The sequence below is a fragment of the Phocoena sinus genome, chromosome 3 (genome assembly GCF_008692025.1).
Source record: "Phocoena sinus isolate mPhoSin1 chromosome 3, mPhoSin1.pri, whole genome shotgun sequence".
NCBI classification, from domain to species: Eukaryota; Metazoa; Chordata; class Mammalia; order Artiodactyla; family Phocoenidae; genus Phocoena; species Phocoena sinus.
This window is the reverse complement of record NC_045765.1, coordinates 58946527-58965200: the sequence shown is the minus strand read 5'-3', so window position 1 is coordinate 58965200 and position 18674 is coordinate 58946527. Positions and strand designations below refer to the sequence as shown.

At 43.8% G+C, this 18674-nt stretch overlaps 1 protein-coding gene across 3 annotated transcripts in view; it reads left to right on the top strand.

The window, feature by feature from the left end:
• SLC25A48 (solute carrier family 25 member 48) overlaps positions 1–2552 on the top strand; it is a 43234-nt gene extending 40682 nt beyond the window's left edge. For all 3 annotated transcript variants that reach the window (XR_004349405.1, XM_032628743.1, XM_032628742.1), the window contains one exon: positions 1348–2552. The gene's annotated coding sequence lies outside the window, so the exon portion shown is untranslated. The remainder of the gene's footprint in view (positions 1–1347) is intronic.
• Positions 2553–18674: the final 16122 nt, after the last annotated feature.

Below are 18674 nucleotides of genomic sequence, written 5' to 3'. Positions count from 1 at the left end.
TGGACGCTTGCCTGAGCCATGGCACCCTGCCACTTGTGGCCACCCTGGTGATTGGCTGCTTCAGGAGGGAAGAAGGCGTTGCTAGCAAGCCCCATCCTGACTGTCCTGGATTTGACCTTTCAGAGCAGTGCCCCAACTGGAAGCTGTTCCTTCCGAAAGCGCTCTGATAGGACAAGGGGCACAGTTGTCTGTGTGCCTTTTCTTTGCTGGGGTGGCAAGGGGGCTGGTGCCACTCAGGTGGAGGAGGGCGTTCCCAGTGACTCTTCCGGAGCCTTGTCTTGAACGAGCCTCTCCCAAGGAGTTCAACTTCCTCCTCTAATCCAAGAACACCAAAGCCCTTTAATGAGTCCTGGATCTGAATTTATCAAGTCACGCTGAGGTCTCGGGCAGGTCATGCCCCAGGCAGCAGTAAAACCCACTCTTTGAAGACAAGGCAGCCAGTGTCCGCCTCGTAACCTAGACTGAGGACAGAGTGGGATGAGGTAGTTAGAGAATTAGGGAGCCTAAAAAGTGGTGGGACGCTGTCTAGCTCGATTCCTGGGCACAGGTGGTGGGAACGACGTGGAATTGTTTCCAGGTGCCTACAGGGAATAGAGTCAAGCCCCAAACAGCTCCAGCCCCCTTCCAACTACCGTATACAGAGCCCCCCCCCCCCCCCGCCCCCCCCCCCCCCCCCCCCCCCCCCCCCCCCCCCCCGCCCCCGGCTCCCACGAAATCCTGGGAAGGAAGAGCACTTCCCTCTTACTCATCCACTCAGTTATCTCGCTCCCAGATCACACATATGAGTGACCCAAGGATCATTTGAAACCCAGTAAATACCGCACAAGGTGGTGGTTTTGTGATGTGGTTAGTTTTGTCTGTTCACATGGAGAAATCAGTATCAGACTGTACGAGGAAGATGACCTTTGGTGGTAGAAGTGGGGTCCCAACCACTGCTCAGTGGTCAGCGCTTGTGAATCCAAGAACTGACCTGAATTCTCAGGTCCGAGGCCTGTGAATCCAACTGCACCATCCCTACCGGCCCGCCAGCATCCCCTGCCCCCAGAACTTTCCTGGAATGATGCTGGTCCGCCCTCTGCTGTGATATTCAAACTTTATTGGCCCACTTTCAACTTCAGGAAAATTCATTTTTCAAGGCAGGAAGATACATGTTTTCCTACAATATCTTTTATCGAACTTTTACAGATAACCCCGGACAACCTCATAGCCTTTCCCCAGTCTGTTCTCATGGCGATACTTTGCCCAGTGTTGCTTCGCTAAAACAGTTTTCAGATGGATTGACTCCTGGATCTCGCTGACTGATAACCCCAGTTAGATGAAAGTCTTACCTTTCCTCTTTCTTCCCAGAGCCAGCATCACCTGACCAGGGCCTCATTCTGCTACAGCTGATACTGATGGCGGCATCTCTAGAACCTGCGGCAGCGAATTTACTGAAGAGAAAGAATGCCTCCCCGCCGACCCTCAGCCAACCACCGATCTCACCTCCGGAATCCCTGCTTTCCCAGTTGCAAGCACTCTTCCTCACCTCTGGGCTGGGGCCGCTGAGCTGCTGGCTTGGAAGGACCTTTGATTCATGACCATCTATTGCAGATCCTCACTGGCACCTGATATCAAGCAGGATCAAATAGACCCTGCCCCCAAGACTGCTGTAAACTCACTGGGAATTCACAGAGGAGCTGGAGTTGTCTCGAAGCTCCCAAATAAAAACATTTCTGTATCAGATGCTTCCGCCTGGCTTCCAAGAGACTGACCACCCTCATTCTTCCCTCTGCTTAGACCCCTGTGGATGTCACCGGCCCAGAGAGGAGCCCGCTCGACACAGGTGAGGAGAGGAACTCAGATGGCGAGCTCGCTTCTTTTTCCCCAGCTGCCTCAGGTGGGCAGGGCGGCAGGGAAGCCTTGTAGCAGGTTTCTCTTCCCCGAACAGTGACATGCGCGGCTGCAACATCTCCGGGATGGTGGCATTGAGCGCAGGTCGGGTGGGCGTTCTCTGGGCCTTATTTTCACATGGAGGACAAAACAGAACAAAATGAACTCTTTGTCTACAGTCTGATTTCCATTATGATGTCATTAATCTAAATTTTACTTCTCCCTGGGACCACGTGGGGAGGCTGCTGCTCTTTTGCTGTTATGTGTCCATGATGTCACTGCCACTTCCACGCCCCCAAGAGCGTCCCTAATCAGTCATACAGCCCCTTCCTCGTGAGCTGAATGCAGCTCCCGAATCCTTCTCAACACAGCGTCCTGGGAAGCCGCCACAAGCCAGCGTGATGCATCTATTCCTGGCTTAAATCCTGGTGGGGAAAATATCCTTAGATTCCCCCACCACTACCTCTTTTTTCCCCCTTGAAAGGGTCTTCCTTGATTTTTCCACTGTCTCCCATCCCCCTTGAGTGATTTGGAGAATGTCTCTGAAAATCCCCTCCCCCAGCGGACCCAGCACCAACACAAAGCATGGCTCTGGCACCGAGTTGAAAGTGTTCAGTCTCCTCAGCTTATGCTGTTACTGTAGCAAAGGGTTCCCTGCTTGAAATAAAACCCTCAATATGGTCTCCTTGATTTTTCTCCTTTACTATCCCTGGCACTGCGTGGTCCCCGGGCAGCTCTGTAGGCTGTGGTTTAAACTCTTCACCCCGCTAGCAGCAGGATGTTTGCTCATTCCTTCGGTCATCAAACATTTTTGAGCATTTACTACATGCAGACGCTGTCCTTGATGTTGGGGACAGCCGTGAAGGGCCCCTGTGGTACTTCCATTCTGGCGTATTAGAGACGGTTCTGTTTACATGAGAGATGGGTCTGCATGCATCGCTGGGCCCGGCGGGCACTATGGATGCTGGTGAAGAGAGGCTGACTAGCATCTGGTTCATTCCCGGGGGAACCTGAGATGTTTTGTATAGCACAACCCAGAACATGTTTCTTAAGTCCTCCTCAGCTAGACCATTTCCTGGCGCTGCTGCTGGTGGCCAGTTTGTTCAGAAGAGTGTTGTGTTCACGAGGCCAGGTGGGGTCTTCTGCTGGGTGCTCCTGATGAGCTGAGATCCACAACAACCTTCTGCAGGTGTCAGAACCTGTCCCAGTTTCTTTTGATCATCTTGGCTCCTCTGCGTGATTTAAGGAGGTAAGTTAACATGGAAATATGATGCTGGCCGTATATTAAGTGCAAAAATGAAGTGGAAGGGTAAAATGTGTGATGTTACTCCTTTAAAAATATACATGTTGGGGCTTCCCTGGTGGCACAGTGGTTAAGAATCTGCCTGCCAATGCAGGGGACACGGGTTCGAGCCCTGGCCCGGGAAGACCCCACATGCTGCGGAGCAACTAAACCTGTGCGCCACAACTACTGAGCCTGCGTGCCACAACTACTGAGCCCGTGAGCCACAACTACTGAAGCCCGCATGCCTAGAGCCCATGCTCTGCAACAAGAGAAGGCACCGTGAAGCCCACACACTGCAACGAAGTGTAGCCCCCTCTTGCCACAACTAAAGAAAGCCCGCGCACAGCAACACAACACAGCCAAAAATAAAAATAAATTAATTTTTAAAATATATATATGTTATATAAATATATTCTAATTATGCATAATTATATAGATATTGAAAAGAATCTGGAAGGATACACACCAAACTTAATAGTGGCTATTTTGGGGATATGGAATTGGGGGAAGGCTTTGAATTTCTACTTTGATGATGATGGTGATTTCTCTGTGCACCACTATAGTGTTTCAATCTTTTATAGTGAGCATATATTGATTTTATAATTTTTAAAAATAAAGCCACATCTATTTGCAGAGCTGGGTTCCATGCTGGGCGCTTATTTCTCGGGTTCCCGCTGGCTCAGCTGCACAGGCCAACTTCAGGCTCTAAGTAACAGCCCTTCCTCTGCCTGCCCTGCCCACCCCCGTGCCAGTTATACACAGCCTGCAGCATACTTTCTGCGCACACACACACACACACACACACACACACACAACACCACCTGTACAGCAAAAGGATGGGCCTCAACCTTAATGAAGGCACTCGACCCCAACCCAGACAAACCTCATGTGTAGCCAGTACTGGGAGGGGTCAACCAGCAATGGCCCCACTTCCTGTTAGATTCTCCTGGAGGAGGTAATCTTGTGGAATCATTGGGACCAACAGTTTGGGGGTTTTCCTTAGTCCACACGTCATACACTCAACCCAGAAGATGTGTGTTGCATCTGACTCTGTACCTTGTGCTAGGCATGCTGGGTGACCATGGCAGGGATCCTGCCCTCGGGAACCTTAGTACAGGCTGATCTGTGTCATCTTCAGGAATATGTTTACAAATGGAATTCCATTTTTTTCCTTTTTTTTTTTGGCTGAGTCCTGCGGCATGTGGGATCTTAGTTCCCCGACCAGGGATCGAACCTGTGCCCCCTGCATTGGGACTGCAGAGTCTTAACCACTGGACAGCCAGGGAAGTCCCAGAATTCCATTTTTCAGAGAGGCTGAAGACAGAACAGAATTTCACGCTAAGCACCAGGTTTGGTGCCTGTATCCTGGTCTTGAAGAACTTCAGACTTGCCCTTTTGCCTTTCTGGGGACGGCAAAAAGAATACCAATAACCATTATTCTATAGCAGAGGCTCTCCACAGCAGTCCTTTCACTCTGTAAAATTACGGAGGGCTGCAAGGAATTTTTGTTTATGTAGATTATAACATTTACAGAAATTAAAACAGAATTTTTACAATGTTGTGTTAGTTTCAGGTGTACAGCAAAGTGAATCAGTTATACGAACACATATATCTACTCTTTTCGATTCTTTTTCCATATAGATCATTACAGAGTATTGAGGTCCCTGTGCTATACAGTAGGTCCTTATTAGTTATCAATTTTATATATAGTAGTGTGTAGATGTCAATCCCTATCTCCCAATTTATTCCTCCCCCCCCTTCCCCCCGGTAACCATAAGTTTGTTTTCTACATCTGTAACTCTATTTCTCTTTTGTAAATAAGTTCATTTGTACTATTTTTTTAGATTCCACATATAAGTGATATCTTATGATATTTGTCTTTCTCTGTCTGACTTATCAGTACTTCACTCAGTATGACAATCTCTAGGTCCATCCATGTTGCTGCAGATGGCATTATTTCGTTCTTTTTTGTGGCTGAGTAATATTCCAGTGTATGTATGTACCACATCTTCTTTATGCACTCCTCTGTCAATGGACATTTAGATTGCTTCCATGTCTTGGCTACTGTAAACAGCACTGCAGTTGGGATGCATGTATCCTTTTAAACCATGTTTTTTTTCCAGATATATTCCCAGAAATGGGATTACTGGATCATATGGTAGCTCTATTTTTAGTTTTTTAAGGAACCTCCATGCTGTTCTCCATAGTGGTTGTACCAATTTACATTCCCACCAACGATGCAGGAGGGTCCCCTTTTCTCCACACCCTCTCCAGCATTTATTGTTTGTAGACTTTTTGATGATGGCCACTCTGACTGGTGTGAGGTGATACCTCATTGTAGTTTTGATTTGCATTTCTCTGATAATTAGTGATGTTGAGCCTCTTTTAGCCATCTGTGAAAACTGAGAATTTTTAAAGTATAATAAGCCCATTACATTTTAGCACACATATTTTAATGAAAACAGTTATTCTTTCCAAACAAAAATAAATAATGAGAAAAGTTGCACTGTTTTACAGTTTTGCAAATCTCCTAATGTCTGGCTTAAGCAGAGGACAGTTGGATTCCCATATTTGCTTCTGCTTTCGGTCGGCTGCGATATCCCTTGCCATGTAGTTTTCTGAAAACTCCATTGTTAGCTTGTAATAATGTGAGGGTAAAAAAGGCAGATAATGTCTTGGTGTCATATGAAAATAGTTTTGAGCACGGGTCTCCCTTTGAGAACTCCTGCTCTACAAAACAAAACCAGTCACCCAAAAGCGCTCTCGGCTGATGAACTGTAGAATAGCCACTAGGTGGCAGCAGAGGTCAACTACATGCACCGCAGGTCGGGGCTTCTGTTACCTAGTGACATTGGTTTCAGTGGTTAGAGCATCTGGGCCCCATGACACTTCTCTTCCTGTTTTTTTGGGTCTCATCATCTTCGTTGTTGTCATTGTTCTTTTACTTCTCTGTGGTGGAACTAACTTCAGACCAGGGAGATCTTGCCTTGGATTCCAGCTCCGGGTCTGTAATCAGCTACCTGCATGAACTTGGCAAGATTTGGCCCTCCTGGACCTCAGTTTCCTCATCTGTAAAGTGGCCACACTGGGTGGACCTCCCTTACCTATCTTCCAGGGATTCAGTAAGACTCTATTGCTAAAGTGGTTTTCTAAACTGTGAAGTGCTAAACATAGGGGTCAGAGGAACGTGGTGGAGGTTGGGTACTCTGTGATTTTTCCTGTTTCAGTTTCAGGCTGTCTTCCTCTCTCTGAGTCTGGGTTGTTGGCATTTTTCATGGGGTGACACAGAGTGGCTGCATCAGTGGTCCCTGAGCCTTGTCTCTGCCTCTAAAACTCTGACTTCTACAGATGCTTGGCTCCTGGGCCTCTGGACCCCCAAGTAGACCTCCGATATGCATGCTTGGGGGCGGGTGGATACAGATGCTGATGTGACCTTTCTGATGCCCAGGATATCTGTCGAGCCATTGATTCAAGTCCTCCAGGGTTCTGACTCCCAGTGCCTCTCTCTGACAGGCTGATATCAATGAAGTTTCCAGGAAACATTTGGTCAAGCAGAGAAGTCCAACCCGTGAGCACCTGGGAGCCAGAAAAACCATCCAGAGAATGTCTGCTTTTTCCGGCTGCTGGTGGAGAGTGGGGAGAAGCCAGCGTGCTCTGGGCCCAGTCACCCTCACCAGTCACAGCACCCACCCCTAACTGCCTTGTGCCAGGTGTCGCTCCCCTCCACACCTGTAGATTATGAAGACACCACTGTGTCTTACTCACCGCTGTGGCAAGCCCAGCACCTGGCACTCCTTGCGTGCTTTACTGGTGTTTGTTGATTGACTTGGCCACATCCTCAGGTGTACAAAAAATAAAAGAAGCTTGCTTTTTTTTTTTTTTAATTTAGTTTTTCTCAAGCTTCCATTCTACCTGGTGGCAGAAAAAGTAATTTTGCCATTTCAGATGTAAAACTCAGAAATTCCAAGTTAAATACAGCCAGTTCAGGATTTTCTCCTTCTTCTCCCTCTCCTGGGGTGACTTTAGATTCTCAGGGTTTGGGGTACAGGGAGAGGCTTCTTGCTCTTGAGAGATGCTCCATCCTATGCTAGCATTCTTCCTGTCTAGTCCTGGGGCATGGCCTTCCCTCCATGGTGGCTTCTGTGGAAGCATCTTCATTCCCATCTGGTCCTGGCCATATGGTTCCTGCCTGCCATATCTGCCAACCCCGAGGCCCCTCTGGCCTTACCATGCTCCATGACACATCCATGCCCCTCTCTGTCCTATGGGAAAAGCCTTGCCTTCCACACTGGAACTACTCAAGGGCCTGCATCAAGCCCACCTTCCTGGGGCTCCCTATGCCACACCATGTAATGGGAGGCAGGAGATAATTTCTTTTCCGATTGTCATCTCCCAGGGTACATAGGACATGTGGCTCAGGAGCCCTCCCTTCTCAGGTCCTCAAGCCTCCCTGGAGTTCTGCCACCACCACTCCAAGCTCAGCTGGGGGAGAAGCACTCACCAGTGTCTGCTATCATCTTCTCTAACTTCTCTTCCACGGTCCATACAATATTACTTCCTCCCCCTAGAGCTAGGAGCTCTACCTTTGGAAATTCAAAAGCCAAGAATTAACATCTATATTAATAAGTAAAGGACAGTCACCTCAGTCGATGCAGAAAAAGCATTTGACAAACTCCAGTACTTGTTCATGATAAAAACACGCAATGAACTGAGAACAGAAGAGAGCTTCCTCAGCCTGATACAGGGCATCTACAAAAAGTCCACAGCCAACATCAAACTTATAGTGAAAGGACAGGTGCTTTCCTACTAAGATCAGGAACAAGACTCTGACCACTTCTATCCAACATTGCACTGGATGTTGTAGCCAAGGTAATTAGGCAAGAAAATGAAATATAAGGCATCCACATTGGAAAGGAGAGTTAAGCTACTTCTATTTACAGATGATATGATCTGGTATATAGAAAATCCTAAGGAATCCACTAAAACCTATTAGAACAAATAAACAAGTTCAGCAAGGTTTCAGGATATAAGATCAACCTACAAAAATCAATTGTATTTCTATATCTTAGCAATGAACATACCAGAAATGAAATTAAGAAAACAATTCTGTTTACAATAGTATTTGAATAATGAAATCTTTAGGCACATTTTAATAAAAGTACAGGGTTTTTTCACTAAAAACTACAAAACCTTACTGAAACAAATTTTAAAAGATCTAAATAAATAGAAAGATACTCTATGCCATGGATCAGAAAACTAAATATTGTTAAGATAGCAGTACTTCCCAAATTGACATACAGATTTAATGCAATCTCTCTCAAAATCCCAGATAGCTTTAAAAAAAAACCAAACAAGCAAAACTGAAACGCTAATCTTAAAACTCATATGGAAATGCAAAGGACCCAGAGTAGCCAAAACAATTTTGATATGGAAGAGTCAAGTTGGAGGACTCACTCTTGCCTATGACAAGGTTGCAGTGATCAAGATAGTGTGGTGCTGGCATAAGGATAGACTCGTACAGCAACGGGATAAAATTGAGAGTCCAGAAATAAACCCTTATATTCATGGTCAATTGGTTTTTGATGTGGGTGCCAAGATAATTCAATGGAGAAAGAATAGCCTTTTCAACAAATGGTGTTGGGACAACTGAGTATCCACATGCCAGAAGAGTGAAGTTGGAACCTTATCTCACACCATATATGAAAATTAACCCAAGATGGATCATAGACCTAGATGTAAGAGGTAAAACTATGAAACTCATAGAAGAAAACAAACAAATAAATCTTGTGACCTTGGGTTAGGCAAAGATTTCTTAGAATACCAAAAGTGTAAGTGACAAAATAGAAAATAGACAAATTGGATGATAACTTAAAACTTCTGTGCTACCAATATCATGAAGAAAAGGAAAAAGACAACCCACAAAATGGGAGAAAATATTTACAAATCTTATAGCAAATAAGGGGCTTTTATCCAGAAGTACAAAGAACTCTTACAACTCAACTATAAAAAGACAAATAACTGAATTTAAAAATGGACAAAGGCAGGACAGACAGCAGAAGCAAGAAGAACTACAATCCTGTAGCCTGTTGAACAAAAACCACATTCACAGAAAGAGAGACAAGATGAAAAGGCAGAGGGCTATGTACCAGATGAAGGAACAAGATAAAACCCCAGAAAAACAACTAAATGAAGTGGAGATAAGCAACCTTCCAGAAAAAGAATTCAGAATAATGATAGTGAAGATGATCCAGGACCTTGGAAAAATAATGGAGGCAAAGATCGAGAAGATGCAAGAAATGTTTAACAAAGACCTAGAAGAATTAAAGAACAAACAAACAGGGCTTCCCTGGTGGCACAGTGGTTAGGAGTCCACCTGCCGACACGGGGGACGTGGGTCCATGCCCCGGTCCGGGAGGATCCCGCATGCCATGGAGTGGCTGGGCCCGTGAGCCATGGCCTCTGGGCCTGCACGTCTGGAGCCTGTGCTCCGCGGTGGGAAAGGCCACAGCGGTGAGAGGCCCACATACCGCAAGAAAAATAAAATAAAAAGAACAAACAAACGGAGATGAACAATGCAATAACTGAAATGAAAACTGCACTAGAAGGAATCAATAGCAGAATAACTGAGGCAGAAGAACGGATAAGTGACCTGGAAGACAGAATGGTGGAATTCACTGCTGCAGTACAGAATAAAGAAAAAAGAATGAAAAGAAATGAAGACAGCCTAAGAGACCTCTGGGACAACATTAAATGCAGCAACATTCGCATTATAGGGGTCCCAGAAGGAGAACAGAGAGAGAAAGGACCCAAGAAAATATTTGAAGAGATTATAGTCGAAAACTTCCCTAACATGGGAAAGGAAATAGCCACCAAAGTCCAGGAAGCACAGAGACTCCCATACAGGATTACCCCAAGGAGAAACATACCGAGACACATAGTAATCAAATTGGCAAAAATTAAAGAAAAATTATTAAAAGCAGCAAGGGAAAAACGACAAATAACATACAAAGGAACTCCCATAAGGTTAACAGCTGATTTCTCAGCAGAAACTCTACAAGCCAGAAGGGAGTGGCATGATATACTTAAAGTGATGAAAGGGAAGAGCCTACAACCAAGATTACTCTACCTGGCAAGGATCTCATTCAGATTCGATGGAGAAATCAAAAGCTTTACAGAAAAGCAAAAGCTAAGAGAATTCAGCACCACCAAACCAGCTCTACAACAAATGCTAAAGGAACTTCTCTAAGTGGGAAACACAAGAGAAGAAAAGGTCCTACAAAAACAAACCCAAAACGATTAAGAAAATGGTCATAGGAACATACATATAAATAATTACCTTAAATGTGAATGGATTAAATGCTCCAACCAAAAGACACAGGCTTGCTGAATGGATACAAAAACAAGACCCATATATATGGTGTCTACAAGAGACCCACTTCAGACCTAGGGACACATACAGACTGAAAGTGAGGGGATAGAAAAAGATATTCCATGAAAATGGAAATTGAAAGAAAGCTGGAGTAGCAATACTCATATCAGATAAAATAGACTTTAAAATAAAGAATGTTACAAGAGACAAGGAAGGACACTGCATAATGATCAAGGGATCAATCCAAGAAGAAGATATAACAATTATAAATATATATGCACCCAATATAGGAACACCTCAATACATAAGGCAACTGCTAACAGCTATAAAAGAGGAAATCAACAGTAACACAATAATAGTGGGGGACTTTCACACCTCACTTACACCAAAGGACAGATCATCCAAAATGAAAAAAAATAAGGAAACAGAAGCTTTAAATGACACAATAGACCAGATAGATTTAATTGATATTTATAGGACATTCCATCCCAAAACAGCAGATTACACTTTCTTCTCAAGTGCGCATGGAATATTCTCCAGGATAGATCATATCTTGGGTCACAAATCAAGCCTCAGTAAATTTAAGAAAATTGAAATCATATCAGGTATCTTTTCTGACCACAACACTGTGAGATTAGAAGTGAATTACAGGGAAAAAAACATAAAAAACACAAACATATGGAGGCCAATCAGTACGTTACTAAATAACCAAGAGATCACTGAAGAAATCAAAGAGGAAATCAAAAAATACCTAGAGACAAATGACAATGAAAACACGACAATCCAAAACCTATGGGATGCAGCAAAAGCAGTTCTAAGAGGGAAGTTTATAGCTATACAAGCCTACCTCAAGAAACAAGAAAAGTCTCAAATAAACAATCTAACCTTACACCTAAAGGAACTAGAGAAAGAAGAACAAAGAAAACTCAAAGTTAGCAGAAGGAAAGAAATCATAAAGATCAGAGCAGAAATAAATGAAATAGCAACAAAGAAAACAATAGCAAAGATCAATAAAGCTAAAAGCTGGGTCTTTGAGAAGATAAACAAAATTGATAAATAATTAGCCAGACTCATCAAGAAAAAGAGGGAGAGGATTCAAATCAGTAAAATTAGAAATGAAAAAGGAGAAGTTACAACAGACACCGCAGAAATACAAAGCATCCTAAGAGACTGCTACAAGCGACTCTATGCCAATAAAATGGACAACCTGGAAGAAATGGAGAAATTCTTAGAAAGGTATAACCTTCCAAGACTGAACCAGGAAGAAATAGAAAATATGAACAGACCAGTCACAAGTAATGAAATTGAAACTGTGATTAAAAATCTTCCAACAAACAAAAGTCCAGGACCAGATGGCTTCACAGGTGAATTCTATCAAAATTTAGAGAAGAGCTAACACCTATCCTTCTCAAACTCTTCCAAAGCATTGCAGAGGAAGGAACACTCCCAAAGTCATTCTGTGAGGCCACCATCATGCTGATACCAAAACCATACAAAGATACTACAAACAAAGAAAATTACAGACCAATATCACAGATGAATACAGATGCAAAAATCCTCAGCAAAATACTAGCAAACAGAATCCAACAACACATTAAAAGGATCATACACCATGATCAAGTGGGATTTATCCCAGGGATGCAAGGACTCTTCAATAAACGCAAGTCAATCAATGTGATATACCATATTAACAAGTTGAAGGAGAAAAACCATATGATCATCTCAATAGATGCAGAGAAAGCTGTCAACAAAATTCAACACCCATTTGTGATAAAACCCTGCAGAAAGTGGGCATAGAAGGAACCTACCTCAACATAATAAAGGCCATATACGACAATCCCACAGCAAACATCATTCTCAATGGTAAAAAACTGAAAGCATTTCCTCTAAGATCAGGAACAAGATAAGGATGTCCACTCTCACCACTATTATTCAACATAGTTTTGGAAGTCCTAGCCATGGCAATCAGAGAAGAAAAGGAAATAAAAGGAATACAAATTGGCAAAGAAGAAATAAAACTGTCACTGTTTGCAGATGACATGATACTATACAGGGAGAATCCTAAAGATGCCACCAGAAAACTACTAGAGCTAATCAATGAATTTGGCAAAGTTGCAGGATACAAAATTAATGCATAGAAATCTCTTGCGTTCCTATACACTAATGATGAAAAATCTGAAAGAGAAATTAAGGAAACACTCCCATTTACCATTGCAACAAAAAGAATAAAATAACTAGGAATAAACCTACGTAGGGAGACAAAAGACCTGTATGCAGAAAGCTATAAAACACTGATGAGAGAAATTAAAGATGATACCAACAGATGGAGAGATATGCCATGTTCCTGGATTGGAAAAATCAATATTGTGAAAATGATGATACTACCCACAGCAATCTACAGATTCAATGCAATCCCTATCAAATCACCAATGGCATTTTTTACAGAACTAGAACAAAAAATCTTAAAATTTGTATGGAGACAAAAAAGACCCCTAATAGCAAAAGCAGTCTTGAGGGGAAAAAACGGAGCTGGAGGAATCAGACTCCCTGACTTCAGACTATACTATAAAGGTACAGTAATCAAGACAATATGGTACTGGCACAAAAACAGAAACATAGCTCAATGGAACAAGATAGAAAACCCAGAGATAAACCCACGCACCTATGGTCAACTAATCTATGACAAAATAGGCAAGGTTATACAATGGAGAAAAGACAGCCTCTTCAATAAGTGGTGCTGGGAAAACTGGACAGCTACATGTAAAAGAATGAAATTAGAACACTGCCTAACACCATACACAAAAATAAACTCAGAATGGATTCGAGACCTAAATGTAAGACCGGACACTATCAAACTCTCAGAGGAAAACATAGGAAGAACACTCTTTGACATAAATCACAGCAAGATCTTTATTGATTCACCCCCTAGAGTAATGGAAATAAAAACAAAAATAAACAAATGGGACCTAATGAAACTTCAAAGCTTTGCACAGCAAAGGAAACAATAAAGAAGATGAAAAGACAACCCTCAGAATGGGAGAAAATATTTGCAAATGAATCAATGGACAAAGGATTAATCTCCAAAATATAAAAACAGTTCATGCAGCTCAATATTACGAAAACAAACAACCCAATCCAAAAATGGGCAGAAGACCTAAATAGACATTTCTCCAAAGAAGACACACAGATGGCCAAGAAACACATAAAAAGCTGCTCAACATCACTAATTATTAGAGAAATGCAAATCAAAACTACCGTGAGGTACCACCTCACACCAGTTAGAATGGGCATTATCAGAAAATCTACAAACAACAAATGCTGGAGAGGGTGTGGAGAAAAGGGAACCCTCTTGCACTGTTGGTGGGAATGTAAATTGATACAGCCACAATGGAGAACAGTATGGAGGTTCCTTAAAAAACTAAAAATAGAATTACCATATGACTCAGCAATTCTACTACTGGGCATATACCCAGAGAAGACCATAATTCAAAAAGACACCTGCACCCCAGTGTTCATTGCAGCACCATTTACCAGGTCATGGAAGCAACCTAAATGCACATCCACAGATGAATGGATAAAAAAGTTGTGGTACATATATACAATGGAATATTACTCAGCCATAAAAAGGAACGAGATTGGGTCATTTGTTGAGACGTGGATGGAGCTAGAGACTGTCATACAGAGTGAAGTAAGTCAGAAGGAGAAAAACAAATATCGTATATTAACGCATATATGTGGAACCTAGAAAAATGATACAGATGAACCGGTTTGCAGGGCAGAAGTTGAGACACAGATGTAGAGAACAAATGTATGGACACCAAGCGGGGACAGCAGCGGGGGTGGGGGATGGTGGTGTGCTGAATTGGGCGATTGGGTTTGACATGTATACACTGATGCGTATAAAATGGATGACTAATAAGCTGCTGTATAAAAAAATAAAATTAAATTAAAAAATTTAAAAAGAATGGGCAAAGGATTTGAATAGATATTTCTGTACAAGTGGCCAATGAGCACATGAAAAGATGCATCACTAGTTATAGGGAAAAGCAAATCAAAGCTACCACGGGAGACCACCTTATACCCACTAGGACGGCTATAATCAAAAGGACAGATAATAACAAATGATGACAAAGAAGTGGAGAAATTGGAACCCTCATACATTGCTGGGTAGAAATGTAAAATGGTGCAGCCACTTTCGAAAACAGCTTGGCAGTTCCTCAGAAGTTAAATATAGCATTACCTTATGACCTAGCAATTCTACTCATAGGTATATACCCAAGAGAAATGAAAACATGTTCACACAAAAAACCTTTAAATGAATGTTCATAGCAGCATTATTCATAATAGCCAAAGAGTGGAATCAACACAAATGTCTATCAACTGATGAATGGATAAATAAAATGCCATATATCCATGCAAAGAAATATTATTTGGCTATAAAAACAAATGAAGTGGAACTTCCCTGGTGGTCAGTGGTTAAGACTCTATACTTCCACTGCATGGGACGTGGGTTCTATCCCTGGTGGGGGAACTAAGATCTCACATGCAGCACGGCGTGGCCAAAATAATAATCATAATAAAATTAAAATTAAAAAAATAAAAAGAAATGAAGTACTGATACGTGCTACAACATAATGAACCTTGAAAGCATCATGGTAAGTCAAAGATGCCAGTCCCAGAAGAACACGTCATATTCCAATTATAGGAAAAATCCAGAAGAGGTAAATTTATACAGTAGAGACAGAAAGTAGATTATTAGTTGATTAGGCTGGGGGAAGGGAGGATGGGGAATGGCTGCTAATGTGTACAGGGTTTCTTTTGCGGGTGACGAAAATGTTCTGAAATCAGATTGTGGTGATGGTTGCACAGCCCTGTGAATATACTCAAATCCACTGAGTTGTACACTTTCAATGGGTGAATGGTCTTTGCATTTCTGCTGAGCGCTCCCTTTGCAGAGGAAGAAAGGTGTTGGTCTGGGGTGAATGAGGAGGGGAGCAGGGTAGGAAAGGAATTGCAGGGCTGAGACTGCAGGGTATCCTCCTGCCTCAAATGGGATGGATGGGCAGAGAGGGAGAGACAGACAGACGGATGTGGACTGGTCAGCTTTCAGGCCAGAAGCATCTGGGCTTGGCTTTGGCCAGTGACAATGTGCCCTGATCTGGAATCTCCTGGGCACAGCTCTGCTGGGGGCCTGGCAACCTGGACAAGGCAGCCAGGTTGTTGAGACTGACTGTGTTGAGAGCCGACACCCTCCTGTGGGTCAGATTTAAGAATGTAGCTCTAGAGTCAGTTACCTGAGCTGGAATCTTGGCTTTTCCACTTGTGAGCAGTTTGCCCCTGGCAAGTTATGTAACCAGGTAAACTTTCTGGGCCTCGGTTTCCTCATCTGTGCACTAGGCATAATTGCAGACAATAATTCTACACCGACCTCATGGGCTTGTTGTAAAGATCCAACTAGATATTGAACAAAACATCATTAACCGAGTGCCTGGTACACAGCAAACAATAAATGTTAGTCCTTCTTTTTCTCCTTTCTCCAAGGTGACTTCTAGATAAATCTCAACTCCTCTGGCACAGGAAGGAGAGCGATGACAGGGCACCTCGTCACAGACAGGCCCTGAGAATCCTGCTTTGAACTGGCTGCAGGGGTGCATCCGGTGGGTAACTCCACCTTTGCAGAAAAGCCAAGGGAAACCGCCAAGCTCTGCTGGTGACTAAGCTGTGACAGTGGGTTGCAGCCTATCTCTCTGCCCATCTTCTCCGGCAGCTGATTGCATCCCCAGGTTGTGTTGTGAAACCATCACCAACCACTAGCGTCTGTCCTTGTTGTGATGCCCGTGTGGGGTGAGCATTGCTGAGGGGGCGGCTTCCAAGGCTGCAGGCTGTAAACCATGTTGTATAACGTGGCACAGCTCTGCGTCTGGGGCCAGTCATTCAGAAAACCCAGATGGAGGAGAGGAGAGGAGAGGAGAGGAGAAGGCCCTGCTGCCACAACCTGGATGCCACAGCAGGCTGTCCAGGGAGCCACAGAGGCCTCCGTCCCTCCTGGAGGTGCCCAGTGCAAAGAGAGGGCCCCCCCTTTCTGTAAGTGGGGCCAGAGCTAAAGAAATGCCCACAAATGCCTCATCATAATGTTGAAATCCAAGCAGCTCTGAAAGCCCAAGATTTGTTGAGATTCATTTGGTTGCCAAAGCTGACTACCTCATGCGATTGCTCCTCTGTTTTTTGCAGAATATTAATGTGTTTAATTACAGGATCCTGCCCCAGGCCCTGCTATGGATGTTGTGTAATGTAAGAAGTGTGAACTGTGTATTCTCTTTCTAAACAGGTAATCAGTTTGAATTCTGAAAGCTCTCTGGTCCCCAGGTTTTTGGAAAATGGAATGTGGACCCATATTATTATGAATCTTTTTTACTGTCAGGCTGTAGTCAGAGGGAACACAACACAGACACGATATATAGAGTGAGAAAAGAGCAGAATGGAGAGAGCAAAGAGTTTGGAATCAGAGGTAGCTGGGGTTGGATCTCTACTCTAACTCTTACCACCCGTGGGACCTCGGGAAGGTCACTTAACGTTTCTGAGCCTTAATTTCCTCATCTGTAAGACAGAAATAATAATACCTACCTCCTACGGTTTATTAGGAGATTAAATGAGGTAATGCATGCTTAGTACATATAGAGTAAGGGCTTAATCATTACATGATTAATATTAATAAATAACAGTAACTATGTTATTTGATAGACCATTTTCTCAGCGCTTTGTCCATGGGAATCCGCAGGCCAGCTAGGGAGCCGGCACAGCAGCCACAGCCGGACCCCGCATTCGACTCACCCTGCAGGGCAGGCCTCCGTTGCTGGGAGCTGGGTGCCAAGAGGAAGGGCACTGAGGACACTTAGGGGTCAGACTGTGAGTCTCGGGGAGGAAATAATATAGGAGATGCTGGGAGATACTCATTAAAACAGTAATAGCTGGAGCACGAATTCTCATGCTATGAGAGGTCCTGAGGAAACGTCCTCGACAGAACCTATACCCCACTCCCACCCCCCTGCCACGTGATGTTCTCCCTTTTCTCGGGAAGCTGATGGGTCAACAGACTATGACTGTTGTCTGTCTGTATGGAGGTCTGTGTCCCCTGCAACATGCCTGATGGCCTTCAGCACTGAGGGAAGACAGAGTTTAAACCAGTGAGCAGAAAGCCTCTGGACTTAGAGATCCAGCTTGTTGCCCTTTGATAGACATGTCACCGTCAGTTAATCACTGAGAAACTTGGCTCTTTCTGTCAAAACTAAGACTAAAATAATTATGATTGGATGTACCCATGGACCCACCATTTCTGCACCAAATAATAAAACACTCCCCTGACCTGGGCCCCCTTTGCTAAAACTCCTCCACTTCCCCTATGCGGGAGGGGCGTGGCTGCAGGTGGAGGGCGAATTTCATGCCACCCCCGTCACTAATGGAGCTGCACAGCTACAGGGACCACACTGCCCATATCATCAGAGAACCTCACCTCTGGCCAAGGCCTGTTTGCTGTGCAGGTCACATGGATATTTCTTGACATTGTAACCGACAGAAATCCCTTTGAGGAATCCTGGCTCTGGGTGCTCTGAACTGTATGTATTATTGACACCAAAAGTACCAAAGGATGGTCTAGCCCCATAGGGAGAAGCAATTTTAATTTTACCAGTACCTAGAAAAATACTGCCCTTAGTAGATTCCTCTAAACCAGCGGCCCCCAGCCTTTTCGGCACCAGGGACCAGTTTCATGGTAGACAGTTTCCCCACAGATGGGGGTGTGGGGGGGGCTGGGGGATGGTTCAGGCAGTAATGTGAGCCATGGGGAGCGATGGGGAGCGACAGATGAAGCTTTGCTCGCTTGCCACTCTCTTCCTGCTGTGCGGCCCTGTTCCTAACAGCCCAGACACGGTTCACGAGGCTTCAAGCCTGTGTTGAGGATAACGAGTCTTACTGTTATTACAGGAGTATTTGACCCATCAGCCCATTGACAGACTTATAGCTTTCTTTGTTCTGAGCATCAAGGAACAAATAAGCACCTGGAGACCAGACTTGAGTTTTTTTCCAAGATCTGTTTATTCCAAAATAAAGATATAAAATTTTAAACAAACTATTAAAACTGATTTTGACTTAGCA